The sequence below is a fragment of the Crotalus tigris genome, unplaced genomic scaffold (assembly GCF_016545835.1).
Source record: "Crotalus tigris isolate CLP2741 ecotype Arizona unplaced genomic scaffold, ASM1654583v1 scf7180000017753.6788120, whole genome shotgun sequence".
In the NCBI taxonomy this organism is placed as follows: Eukaryota; Metazoa; Chordata; class Lepidosauria; order Squamata; family Viperidae; genus Crotalus; species Crotalus tigris.
Window position 1 is genome coordinate 43950 of NW_024096615.1, and position 13578 is coordinate 57527.

General features: G+C 34.9%; 1 protein-coding gene across 1 annotated transcript in view; it reads left to right on the top strand.

Moving 5' to 3' along the window:
- Positions 1–2403: 2403 nt before the first annotated feature.
- The window catches only part of LOC120306773 (AF4/FMR2 family member 3-like), a 251296-nt gene continuing 240121 nt past the window's right edge, over positions 2404–13578 (top strand). The window contains exon 1 of the mRNA XM_039340579.1: positions 2404–2431. The gene's annotated coding sequence lies outside the window, so the exon portion shown is untranslated. The remainder of the gene's footprint in view (positions 2432–13578) is intronic.

A 13578-nucleotide genomic window follows, 5' to 3' on the forward strand; every position in this document is an offset into this window, starting at 1 on the left:
GCTCCTCGCCCCACAGCTGATTTCTTTCTGCCAGGGGGCTCTAAAGGGCCAAAAGTCACCCCAGAGAAGTGGCAACAAAGGAGGGAATTGTCATCGATCATGGGCAGATGGCAGTCAGCCCGTTTGATCCAAGGAAACCCCTCCAAACCGACAGAAGAAAGACAGACTGCATTTATGCAATCTGTCCAAGAGCTACTGACAGTTGAGAAGGGTGAAGATTAGCCCTGACGAGTGGATTAGTAACATCGTGTCTTGGAACTGGGTCTTCCTCTCTACTACTTTTTAACACTATTCCCTGGAACAGATAAATTCCCCAAAGGCAAGAATTCCCCAAGTGTGACTGGAGGAAGGGGATTCCCCCTCCCCGCCCTACCAGACAAACAAAAGCGGCAGGAAGAAAACCTTAAGAGTGACAGGAACAGAGAATACAGAATGATAAACCAGAATTAATATAAAGACATTGTTTGGGTAAAGTTGAAGAATTGTGAAAACCACTAAATTGTGCTTGGAAAAATAGCAGGATAAGACTAATCTTACGAATAACTTTCAGTTTAAATCTTTATTACTTGGGAAAGCATGACATCTAGTGGTGAAACGGAGAGAAAATTTTCCAGTATGCTATGTCTGGGATAGACTTGGCATAGAGCCCAGACATAGATAATCAGCCAGCTGGATGACCTTGAAAACTTTTAGAACTTTAATAAACAGCTTTCCCATAAATTTTGCCATTTTTCTAATTCTATATTATATCCAAAAATTTTTACCCATCTTATCATTGTTTCTTTCACTTGTTCACTTTCCATTTTCAAAGTTAATAGAAAATTTCTTAATTAGTTTCTCATCAGAAGTTAACAATATCTTATCAAACATAGTTTGTTCCTTGTAAAATCCATACAGTTTAACATCTTTATCATATCTAGCTTGCATTTGTAAACGTGCCCACCCTGATAGATTGATACCCTGATTTTCCATTTCTTGTTTAGATTTTAAATTCCCTTTAGAGTTTAGAATATCTCTATATGTCCAGATTTTTTCAAAGTTCACTAAATTTGGGTGTACAAATGCTTCCATTGTTGTCAACTACCCTGGAATTTTCAAATATATTTTCCATTTTATTTTTTTCCTATGTTGTTAATAATGCATTTCTTATATAATGATTTTGGAAATATTTATGAACTTTATTTTTCCTGTACCATAAAAAAGTATGCCACCCCAGTTGTAAATCATGCCCCTCCAGATATAACAGCCTTTTATTTCTAAGAGTTATCCATTCTTTTACCCATGTTAATACAGATGCTTGATAATATAAAACCCACTCCGGTAGACCAAGTCCTCCATTTTCCTTGGCATCTTGTAACATTTTCATCTTAATTCTAGCTTTCGTTCTTTGTCAAATAAATTTCAAAATTAGTGAATTTAAGTCTTCAAATAATTTTTTTCTCAAGTTTTATAGGTATTGTTTGAATAAGAATAAGATTTTTGGTAGTATGTTCATTTTCACTGTATCAATTTTTCCTAGTATTGACAATTGCAAGTTTTCCATTTTTCCAGATCCAGTTTTATTTGATTCAATAGTTTTGTGTAATTATTTTCTTTTATCGTTGAACATTTTGCTGTTAAATGTATTCCCAGATATTTGACCTTTTTAACTATCTGCAATTCTGTTTTTTCCGACATTTGTTTTTTTATTTATCTGTAAGGTTTTTAACTATTACTTTGGTTTTTTCTCTGTTTATGTTCAGTTCTGCCATTTCTCCCTATTATTCTATCTTTTCCAATAGTTTAGGAATCATCTCCAAAGGTTCTTCTAAAATAAATACCAAATCATCAGCAAATGCTTGTAATTTATATGTTTCACCTTTTATTCTAGCCTTTTAATTTCTATATCTTGTCTAATAATTCTATTTAAAATTTCCAGAGTAAAAATAAATAACAATGGAGATAAAGGACATCCTTGCCTCGTTCCTTTTCTTATCTCAAAGTTCTCAGTATAGTTTCCATTCACAATCACTTTCGCTTTTTGTTTATTGTATATTGTTTTTATCATGTTTGTAAGATTCTGTCCAAAGTCCATTATTTCTAACTGCTGAATCATAACACATTTTTCATTAAGCACTAAGAAATTGTAATGATAGAAAATTAATAAAACACTTTTTCAAAAAAATCTTCTTTTACAATTTTTGAAAAAAGGCATATTTAATAATTATATATTCATTTTCTCAGAATAATAAATATGCTGTTCTATTTTAAAACACATACAAGAAAAATGCCATGATTTCCAGATGTAAGAAATCCACTAGCATTACATACATGTTGGCATAAGGCATGTATTCATATGTGATGGTCATTAATTCTAACTTTATATCTATTTCCTCTTTGTTTACAGGACAGTGGGGTCGGTGATGATGACTGTGTTGAAGAAATTTTACAGGTAGGCCTAAAATAAATCCTTCAGTTATTTCATAGCTTAGAATGTGTCTTTTTTTATACTAGTTAGAAAAATGGTTTAGTTTCTGTTAAATAAATCTAAATTGCATTTTAATCTAATCTTTCCTAATTTACTGTTTGAAAATTAACATGTGAAGTAAAACAGATCTCTGTTTGATTAGGTTCTCCAGTCAAGTAATTTGTACACAGATCTATATCTTCACCTAAGCTATATATGTTAATAAAATATTCAGTGAGTAAAATTAACTGAAACTGTTGTACAAAAAAAGAGTATCAGGTTTGCAAAGTGGCCCTAGCCCTGCTCTCACAGCTGTTGGGGAAACTGATTTCCTGCATTGCCATAATGCCCTGGGCCAGACTCCATACGAGACAGCTCCAGCTACCAGAGGCAAGGCGTAGCCAGAGGCATACAGGTCGCAGCACAGACACTCACATCCCTTCTCAGGTGGCTATCCCCGGCCTTGTCCAAGGGATTCCTTTTCAGAGAACCAGTTCGGGTGACCTTGACCACAGACGCCAGTCTATTCAGGTGGGGGGCACACCTCCAACTTCAATTCGCCCAGGGCCGGTGGTTCCAGTGGGACTTTAAACAAAACACCAATTGGCTAGAACTCAGGGCTATACACCTGGCACTTCGCTCCTTCCACAAAACGATTGCGGGTTTCACGTGTTGGTCCTGATGGACAATGTGGCAGCAAAGGCCCATGTAAACAGACAGGGCGGAACTCGATCTCGGGCGGTGATGTCCAAGGCTCAGTTACTGGGATCATGAGTAGAGCGGAACCTTTTGTCCCTGAAGGCGAAGCACATTTCAGGGGAGGCGAATCAGCAGGCAGATTACCTGAGTCGCTCCACTGTAAATCATTCAGAGTGGAGCCTGCATCCCCGCCTCTTCTGGGAGATCACGCATCGGTTCGGTCTACCCCTGGTCGACCTCTTCGCTTCTCCAGCGAACGCCCAACTTCCCCGGTTTCTCTCTCGGTTTCCGTCTCAAGGGGCGGAAGGGACGAATGCCCTTCACAGTCCTTGGCCGGAGGGACTACTGTATGCTTTCCCACCTTTCCCGTTGATTCTGGCCATCATCAGAAAGCTGTTGTAGGAGCAAGCGGAGCTGATATTTGTGGCCCCTCACTGGCCGAGGCAACCATGGTTCGCGGATCTCGTGAACCTCACCATAGCTCCTCTGTGGAGAATTCCTCCAGAGCGGATAATCTTGACACAAGGAGCCATATGACATCCAGACCCGCAGTGGCTCCAATTAGCCGCCTGGCATCTGAACGCCAGTTCCTGACATGGGGATCTTACTCCCCCAGGGTAATATCAATGATTCAGGCTTCGAGATGGTCGGTGACAAATAGGATTTATGATGCCACCTGGAGAAACTTCTGCCACTGATGTGACCAAAAGAATTTGCCAACTTCTTCTGTCACTGTTCCGAGGATACTAGAGTATCTTATGGACGGCATGGATATGGGCTTAGCACCCAGCACTATCTGCAGGCAAGTGGCGGCAATCTCCACGGTGTTCACCTGTTCTGATTCTGTTCCATTGTCTCATCACCCTAGAGTCCGATCCTTTATCAAGGGGTTTGCAAACAGCAAGCCTCCTATGGTCCATCATTATCCCACCTGAGAGTTACCTCAGGTTTTACGGGCTCTTATAGGATCCCCCTTCGAACCCATAAGATCTTGTGATCTTCGTTTCTTGTCTAATAAGGTGGCCTTCTTGGTTGCAATCACATCGGCAAGGCATGTGTCGGAACTGACAGCTCTTTCCGTTAGGGAAGACTTGTGTACCTTTCACCATGATGGTGGTGCTCCGATTGGACCCCTTGTTCATCCCCAAGGTAAATACACTGTTTCATCGAGCACAAGAGATCATGTTGCCGGACTTTTGTCCAAAACCCTTGCACGTCCTGGAGCGGCGGTGGCGTTCCCTGGATGTGCGCTGGGCACTACGATTTTACCTTGAGAGGACTGCTTCTTTTTGTAGGTCTGAGACTCTTTTTGTCTACTTTCGTATGTGGTCCAAAGGTCAGAAGGTTTCTTCTTCTACTATTGCCCAGTATGCATTACAGAGGCGTACCGGGTTTGTTCCTTGCCAATTCCAGGCCGTCTGACGGCTCATTCCACACGCAGTGCTTCCATGTCTGCTGCGTGGCAAACTCAAGCTTCTATAGTTGACATCTGTAGGGCAGTGACGTGGTCATCGCCTTCCCCTTTCATCTGTCATTATAAGCTCAACAACTTTGCTTCTGCAGAGGCCTCTTTCGGCCGCCAGGTCTTATAATAGGTGATCCATTCCGGCGTCGACACTTGACCGGTCTGCGTCTCACCCATGGGGTCATATGGCTTTGGTATGTCCCATGCGTGGATTCTACATTCCTTCCAAGCTGGAGAAGGGGCGTTGTCTTACCTGAACACCTTTTCTCAGCATGAGGAATGTAGAATCCACTTCCTCCCTTTAAATTTCGCAGTCAGGTCAATATCAGCAGTCTGGGAGCCAACATGTCACACAATCATTGGCTTTGCCCTTTTCGAAACTGGGGCATGGTCCGGCCCAGCAGGGGCGTGGCAACTTTGATTCTTTGGTCTGATTGGGCTAGAGGACTTCTAATACCCATGCGTGGATTCTACATTCCTCATGCTGAGAAAAGGCATTCAGGTAAGACAACGCCCCTTCTAGGCCCTGTATTAACATTGGAAATTGATATACAAACAATATGAAAAGAATGAAATGAGAAACTATGCAAAATTAAAATTAAGACATTTACTCATTTCTACTGCCTGTTCAGTCTTTAATGAGTTACATTTAATAATAAAGTTTCATTCATTGTAGTCATCTCATATAATTTATAAATAAAGAAATGATCATTTGAACTACCAAAACTTTCCCAATACTAATTTCTTTCTTATATTTTAATAATTTTAAAATTGGAGAGATTATGGAGCTTGTTATTACATACCTTCAAACTTATCTAAAGTGGCAAACTCTTGAACAGAGTAGATTATCTGTTCTTTAAATAAAGTTATTATTGAATTTCCTGTCTGCTGGAACATGTACAACTTTATTAGCAATATTAGCATGATAGTGTGTATGGACTAAGCAGAAGGTTTGTGTTCCTAAAAAAAAATATTTGACTTAAATAGCAATAGCACTTCAATTTATATACCACTCCACAGTGCTTTACAGCACTAAGAATTTGGGAAGATCTGCTAGTTTCAAACTACATTCAAATTCAAATTAGAATGAATATGTTTCACTCTCACCATGATACGTATGGCCAGTTGAACCAGAACATGTACAACATTATGCACTTAAATAGGCATTTTTCAATAAAATTAGTGCAGTTTATCTCTGCATTCATCTGCAGTTTATCCCTAAAGTAAAAATAGACTACTTATATAATGCACAATTTATGTACGCACACAGTCTGTGAAGAAGTAAACCACAGATAAAAAACATTGTATATTTTAAAAAGACACATACATTCAGAAATGTAATGGGGAAAAAATGGTAGCAAAAGGAAAAACTTATAAAAGTAGAATCTTACAGGTTTGTTCTTCATTCATGATAAATTAATTCCAATTATAGAAAACCTTTATCAGTGAAAAAAAAAGTTGAAAAAAAGTTGAATTCGCACAATTCAAAGGCAGCAATATAATTTTGCTTCCTTTATTTTATTCTATTTTGCTCTCCAAAATTTCATTGGAATAAATATTAAAATATTCTGGATATGTCACTTTTATTTCAGAAAATTATAATCTTATAAAATATAAATAAATCTATCACAAGACTGAGAAAATTACAAATATGCCACTCAAGAGAGGATGTAGTGAACTGAAGTTTTTTTGCTACTGTCTGAAATGATTAGTAAGTTCAGTTAAAAGTTGTCTGACTTTTCAAAAGAAATGCATAGGAAGTTTAGTTCTGCTTCCTAGAGCAAGTAAATAGTATTTTTAAAACATAATAAATTATATCTCAACTCAAAAATAAACACGTCTATACATAACAATGTTACAATGAAAAAGGATTCTGATATGGAACAATGAATGTAAAATTCTTAGCTGCTTTATTGCTGTTTTAGTTAATCCAGTATTTTCAGAATATATTACAATACAAATCTTTTGTGATTTTGTGTATGAATAACTTGACAGCTCTTATCTTTCATAGAAAAAGTTTTATAAACATAGGAATTGACATATGCTGTATGTCGAGTAGTACTTTAATTTTCTAAGATGTTATAGAATATTGAGCACTTAAGAAAAATTTAAGCATCTGACTTCCGGTTCCGGTTCACGGCACTCCTAGTTGCACAGGGAGACTCATCTCGTCGGCTAGCTTTCCCTCCGCTGGTTGACCCTTATATGGGTTGAAAGTTGCCCTGGAGGGTGCAACTTCCGTCGTAGAGGCTTCAGCTCGGCTGTGGAGGAGCCAGCTGTCCAGGTGATCTCTGAGGGCCGACAGAGAAGAAAACCGGCCAGTAAAATGGCCAATCACCCTGCTGCTTCAAACCGCAAGTCAAAGAACATCTAAGCTGTAAGAACCCCCCGTGGTGAATCCGGATGAGACTTTTTCTTGTCACTTTCTGTATTTTATTTTGCTTTTGGAACCTGTAAGAGCCTTGTTAGAATTATTTCCCTGGCTTGAGAAGGCAGCTTTTACGTGTTTGGGAAAGAAGGCATTTTTTTTAAAGACTATATTTTATTTTCATACTTTTTGGGATACAGAAAATTCTCTCTCCTTTTTTCTAAGAATTGTACTATCATCTGGTGTTGGAAGATTATTTCTTCTTTCAGACTATACTTTTAAAGACTGGAAAAGACCTTTTTAAAAGCGTACTGAGGACATCTAGTAGCGAAAATTTAACATTGTAATTTCTGGTTATTGTTTGAAAAGTTTTGACCTTCAAATTATTCTTGAAAAAAGATAAGCTGTTGGGAACTGTTGGGGTGGACACTGACTAATCTTTATCAAATACAGTCCCCACAAAAAAGAAAAAGAGAAAAAGATTTTTTCTACTTACTATTAAAATGGAGGAATCGCATTCACAACTAAACTATAATCTTATACTGGAAAAAATATATGAGGCCACTGCAGAAATTTGTGCCATATTGAAAGAACCTATTACAGAACTAAAATCCAGAAATTTCACGTCAAACATTCAAACGGATGCTCAGACTACATCTGACTATTTGACAAATCAAAACACACCAGAAGAGGAATTAACAGAGATAAAAGAGGAACTCATCATACCTTACAAATCTCTCATTTGTAACTTTGAGGAACAGAAGAAGCAAAGACTGAGATTTGAAACTACAAAGCAACAATATTTTAAGGAGGAGAGACACCTGACACAGAGGATGGGACTCTTATTCTTTCAAAGCTTACTGCGAGCAACAAAAATAGATCTACCGGCTGAAAGGGAAGCATCTTTATGGAAACCTATCTGGCATAGGAAAAAAGCCAAAATTAGATTGAAAAGAGAAATTTAAAATGGTATAATGGAATAAAAAACAACGCTGGATTTACGGACTGTTTTAAGGATAAAGGCTGATAGATATTTTAAACAGATTAAGAATGTACTGGATTTGTGTATTCATGTACTGAATAATAGACTCAATTTGATGAAAATCATTATGTATTGGAATTGAAAAAATGATGACTATTTAGATTGGATGGTTTCAATAATCAATGGAGTGTTTTAAATTAATAAGATGACCTTTTTGTATGACAACAAAGACGTGATAAGACAGGATAAGTAATTGGAGAAAATTTGAATTCTGTTTAATGAACTTGAATGACTTAAGGTTTAATATTATTTTGTTATTTTAAAGAGATGAATTGATTGTGGGATTTTATATGTATATGGTTAATTAATACTTTATTGCTATTAGGATATTTACTGTGTTGTGGAAGAAGTAACAAATGAGATTGGTGATAAAATGAGGGTTGTGAGAGATTAAGAATTAGAATTGATAATTTGTTGTTTTAAAGCTAAACTATGGTAATTGTAAACTGATAAAGTTATAAAACAGGTTGAGTAATTATAGAAATTTAAATTAGAAATGAAATATTTTAAATGTATTATGTTATTCGAGGGAAATAGAGAGGGGATAGCAAAATGTATTGTGCTGAGCTGTTTATATATATCTTTACTTTTGAATGTTTGACCACCCAAACACCATGGTGGGTTTTGAGTACTTTTTCTTAAGAAATTAAAAAACTAATAAAATGTGTTAAAACAAAAAATTAAGCATCTAATATCTACCTTTCATTCCCTGATTACTTTTTGGGAGGTCAGGGCTTTCATTCTGACATTTAATGAATAAAATGTTTATGCTGCAGGAAATGAAATAATTAATTGTGAAAAGACATAATTACCAATGATTGAGTAAGAGAATCGAAATATAGAATCATCCAAGAATGTATTAATAATAACATGATTTTCTCACTTGCTAAAATACTGTATTAAAACATAAATATTTATCTATGTTTTTGAAGAAAAAATCAATACATGTTACAATTAAAGGTTCTTTTTAACTAACTAAATAAAATATGAAATCATATAGAAAGTATATTTAGATGTGAACCTGAAAGTAGGCTGATTATAATTCTTATTCCTATTAAAAAGAGCTTAAATGAATGCATGGATTGGGATTTGAGTTAAGCAATTAGGCTATATCACACTTCACTTGCCTTTATGCATTTACATATTTTTATATTTTTCAATACATAACAATGTATCTCATCTTTTATTTGTCTTTGTGTAACTAGCTGCCTAGGTTATTTCATCATTCTGTCTAATAAATAAATTACTGGCAATCTAAAACAATCGTTTTAAGAAGTAGTAACATTGAAAATGTCCCTATTTCATGTTATTTCTATTATCATATACAGATTTGTTAAACTGTTAATCTGTGAGGCTTCCCAGATAAACCAGACAGAAAACACATCTAAATTAGTTAAATTTATTTTATTTTAAAGCTACATTAATAGAATCGTACAAGCCTGAAAATGAAAAACTTTCCATTGCCACTTTTAACTGCTTGTTCCATTTTAAAATCCTTTCTAAGTTTCTTTTTCTACCTATAAACCACTGTGGGCTCCTGCTAATCTTTTCTGATTGTTTCCTAGACAGCACCTTTTTCTTCCTTTCCCCAAGGTCATTCCCACAATCCATTACAAATCACAACATGGATGAAGAGAACGTCCTTTCATAATTTTTGGAAATATTTTATTTTTATTCATTGATGAAGCAATGAATAATACAGTTGATCTTCATTTAACAACTGCTATTAATGTATTTGGCCCCGCCCTTGGGCTCAGCCTAGTCATCTCCTACACTGGTTCTAGTACTTTTGCTTGATTCACAGTTATGATGTCACAGCATCCCAGTCATGTGGTCATCATTTGCAGTGTTCTTTGTGGGCTTCCTACAAGCAAAGCAAAGAGGAAATCAGCAGAAGGTTGCAAATGCCAACCAAATGATATCCTTACTTAATGTCCCATGATGATTTGCTTAATGATGACAAGTGGAAATGCCAGAATTTGTCATGTGATGTCACACTTTCCAGTCCGAATTCTGGTCATTAACTGAGAACTACTTATAGTGCTTTTGCTATCCATTAGCCTAATATTTTTTATTGTCATAAAAACATTTTATAATGGGATATGTAAAATTATTTACTTGCCATCCTTAGCCAATTACAGTTTCTCTAGGAAATTATTTAACATGTCAGTACAATGTTAGTAACAATATTAGTGCTTTTTTGCATGTATGTGTGTGTGTATGTGTGTATGTATGTACGTATGTATGTATGTATGTATGTAATGTTCTTGAATAAGAAACAAATGTTCCAATGAACCTGAGTTAAAGAATGTACTATACACTTTAATAGTGCACTCCAATTTGCAGATAGTATTTTAAAAATACCTTTTAAAAAGTCTCCAGATAAGATAGCCAAATTGAGATAGTTAATGGGATTTTGCTCTTTAACATTGAGCTGATTCACATATATTACTAAGCCAAAATATAGGGTTTTTTTTACATTTTAGATTGGTGTGGTATATTAATCTAGCAATTATTCGTAAATCATGTTTTATTGTGTTATTTAAAACTAGGGCATTATGGCTTCATCTGTAAATATGAATTAAAACAAGTAATGGTTTAGTGCTAGTCATGAAGCTATGCGTCATATAATAATTGCCTCCTGGTACTGTTTAGAACAGTTTCTTAAAATGTGGTTCTAGAATCCCTGGGGTTTTCAAAAGACCTATTAAGGGTGCCTAAAACCAAAAATGTTTTCCAGCCTATGTTGAAAAATAATACAGTATTAAAATATTAATAAATATAACCCAAACAAAATCTCTCCATAACTTTTAAAAGTGAGAAGTGTTCCTGAGAGAAAAAAGTGTAAGAGCTGTAGAGTAAGGGTCTAGACACTTGGAGATCACTTTGTATAGAACGTGCATCAACTTGGAGTCTGCAAGAAGTACACCCTTAGACAAATAAGATTTAGTTTAGATTTTTTTTTCCTGGTTTCACTGGTTCTAAATACCCAACATGATTTTAGATTTTAATGGTTGGTTTTACCTTATTTATGTTTAATATAGATAGATAGATACAGATAGACAGATTTTTATGACTGCAAGCCATCCAGGGTTACCCTGTGGTAAGATCAGTGATGGGATTCAGCCGTTTGCACCACTTCGGCAGAACCGGTAGCTATTTAAAAAAAAAAAAAAAGTCCAGAATGGACTTCTGGAAGTGGCATCCATACAGAGAACCGGTTGTTCACATATTTGAATCCAACCACTGAGTAAGATGGATGATCAATAAAATAATAAAATAAAATAAAATGATTTCTTGATCTTTTGAACATCTCCTAGACTTGATATTTTGGCTGCAGAATATCTTTTCTAACTAAACTGGCAAAAAATTCTGCTACCTTTCTGTGCTGATTCTAATTGACAGCCATTCTAGATGGCTGTAACAACACCTTGATCTGCATTGAATATAATTTACTTTTCCCTGTTATAGAAAAAAACTCTCATGACAAAATAAGATTTATTCCCAAAGAGTAGCACTTTCCACTTCTGTATATTAGTTGCTTCTTAAAATTCTTTTCCTCTTTTTTTCTTTTCAGTCATTAGTTATTCTATACATATTTATCACTGGATCAAATTATATTTACCATTTATAAAAATGTTTTAATTAAGAAGCTTAATTCTTTATAAGATTTATTGGAAAAGTGGTTGGCACTTCATTTGTTGTTGCTGCCGTTGTTTCTACAGAATTCTTATTTAATGATTAAATAAATATCAGAGTTTTGCTCTATTAGTTAAAACAAAAACAAAACACATAATTGTTTAACAATCTGTATTATAAAAAATAGAAATTTAAGTAGTCTCTATGGATTTTTGTTCTGGAGGAATGCATTATAAATGCTTTGTAAGGTGCTCTTTTCATATATGGAAGAAATTACCACTGTTGCACATCTTTTTATATCTTGTTGCTTAGCAACGTATCGTGGAGTGGGTATTACAAGATGTCTGCTTTCTCATTAGAAATGTGCATGTTGCTCTTTAATCCTGTTAAATTAGTGCTGTTTATATTTTTCTGGCTCTTTTTGTATTTATTGATTGAGGTTTCAGCTACTAAATTTAGAAGAGATCTATCAGATTTTTGTGAATTTGATCTTGTATTTGTAATTTAGCCTGTGTGTATTCAAGTTAGTCTCTTATTTGCTAGTTAATCGTTCTTGTTTTTACACAGGGATTTGAATAGTTGTGTCCACAATCATAAAGATAATTGGAACGAGTCAGGCTTATCTCAATGTGTCAAAGCTCCTACTGCTTTTGGTCCCAGGAACTTTGAGTAGAAGAAATTAGCATTCTTTTTATTTTGTGAACATTTGAAGAAGCACTAACAGTTGCACTGTACCTTCATGGATCAGGAATTATAGAAAAGTATGAGAAAAAAATACAAATAGTTGTATGCTACAGAAAAAGAGAATCTTCAAAAAGCTGAATAACCTTGATAATCTTGGATAAATTTAAGAGAACTGAGTCACTAAGCAGAGAGATCTGAATGCACAAACCTATTTTGCAATGTGCAGATTTTTTTAGAAGCATGCATGCAATAACAAAACAAAACAAAACCAAAACTTATCCTAGTATTTCTAACAATATTGTAAATGTTCAGATGGACCAATTCAGAAAAAAAAAACAAAAAGAAAAAATAATCAAATTAAATTAAGTTAAAGCAAACCAATCAAGGATCCTCAGATTGCACACCAGATCTGTCTGGGGCAGAACCACCCCAACCAGTACCGAAGATGGTAACATCCTAGATCTAGAGTGCCCCCCAAACCGAGAGCCACTCAATCTTTTTAGGGTTCAGCTAAAACCTGCTGTTCCCAAACCAGATGCACACAGCCTCCAAGCACCAGGATAGTGAGGCTTGTGGTTTAGAGATTACTGTTAGATATCCTACAGAAAAAGGAGAAAAATTAACTTTTGAATTTGGGATTTGAGGATTAAATTTGTTAAACATATAGTTATGATTTTTATAGTTAATAGGTTATATGTTAGATTAAACTTCAAGTAAGAATATATGATTTTTTAATGTTGATTATTAACATTTTAAAGGCTGTTATGTATTAATGTTATTCATCTAAACCTAGAAAGAGGCTGTATTTTATTATTTTTCTGTACTGGAAAAGGTTGGAGATCATCTTTCTTATTTGTTTTGTGTATTTTTTGTCACTTTTTAATTTCACCTTTTTATCCTCTTCCCTTTTTTCCTATTATATGAGTTGTATGTTATCCTTTTTCTAATTTAGTAAAAATATTTAAAAAGAATTGGCAGATAAATTGTGTATAGAACCACAGGAAATTTTCCTTGTGCAATTGTATCTTTCATTGAGAAATCAAATTCTGTGCTAATTAAAATACATGGTAGATATATACAAGGCAGTTCCTCAAAACATTTTTGAGAAGAAAACACTAATGTAACCTTAACACAGAATTTTATTAAAATACAATTAAGATTCAAAATTTGCATTAATATTACTGAAGTTTATGGACAGGAATACAATTTGCAAAGTTCCATTAATAGCTCTTATA